This window comes from Sceloporus occidentalis, unplaced genomic scaffold, assembly GCF_023333645.1.
Source record: "Sceloporus occidentalis isolate IW3139 unplaced genomic scaffold, rSceOcc1.0.p SCAF_7, whole genome shotgun sequence".
Taxonomy (NCBI): Eukaryota; Metazoa; Chordata; class Lepidosauria; order Squamata; family Phrynosomatidae; genus Sceloporus; species Sceloporus occidentalis.
The window spans coordinates 59,390,963-59,391,859 of NW_028316987.1; the positions used below are offsets into that span (position 1 = coordinate 59,390,963).

General features: G+C 44.8%; 1 non-coding gene across 1 annotated transcript; it reads left to right on the plus strand.

The window, feature by feature from the left end:
• The first annotated feature begins 373 nt into the window (after positions 1 to 373).
• On the plus strand, positions 374 to 480 carry LOC149309816 (U6 spliceosomal RNA). Its single transcript, XR_016282009.1, has one exon. It is a non-coding gene; the product is annotated as a U6 spliceosomal RNA (small nuclear RNA).
• The last annotated feature ends 417 nt before the right edge of the window (positions 481 to 897 follow it).

The window sequence follows — 897 nt, forward strand, 5'->3', positions numbered from 1 at the left end:
TCTTCTGTGGGTGGTGTTGATACTGCATCCAGCAGCCGCACTCATTTACTCTAGCTTGCCTTTTCTACATTGGATGATGAGATAGCAGGAACAGCTGAGGCTGCTTTGCAGTTTTCCTTTGTTCCCCAACCACTCACACATGAGGCTTGGCTGTGCCCCTACACAGGTTCTCCATATACAGGAAATTCCTCCTTATTACATGGCAGGAACATCTGAGAGAATGTTTAAAACAGTAGTAGAGTTGAACCCAAGATGCACACAGGAGGGTCTGCCACCACTTCATGCTATGCTCAGTCTACTGGCCCATGATTGTATAAAGAAGTATGAGCTAGCAAAATGTGTGTGCATAAAAATGGGCTCAATACACCAGTATGTGCTCGCTTTGGCAGAACATATACTAAAATTGGAACGATACAGAGAAGATTAGCATGGCCCCTGCGCAAGGATGACACGCAAATTTGTGAAGTGTTCTATATTTTTTTAGAAATAATAATAATAAAAAATACACCAGTATGTGCAAACCCCTGAACTGCAGAGACCACAAACTTTGTACACAGGATGGTGCATTTGTTTCTTTAAGGGACAGATGGTCATTATGATGACTAAGGACTTTTTCAAATGGGGCGAAAAAGACGGGCAGGAAAGAGTGGCTTGAAGCTGCATTTTCCAAAGCCACATTGAAACCCAACCAACTGCACCACCCACTCCCAAGGCGGCTGGAGTGTGCATGTCATGACCACATGGCACAGCTTCAAGCAGGGCTGCTGGGTCCTTTTTTTTTTACTGTGCCCCCCATCCCTTCACACCTTCACAGGTGCGAACTGCCATTGACCACCATCCCATTGCATGACCTTCACAGTTCTGTTTCTTTTGTAAGTGTTTCCTTGTGTATCTGTT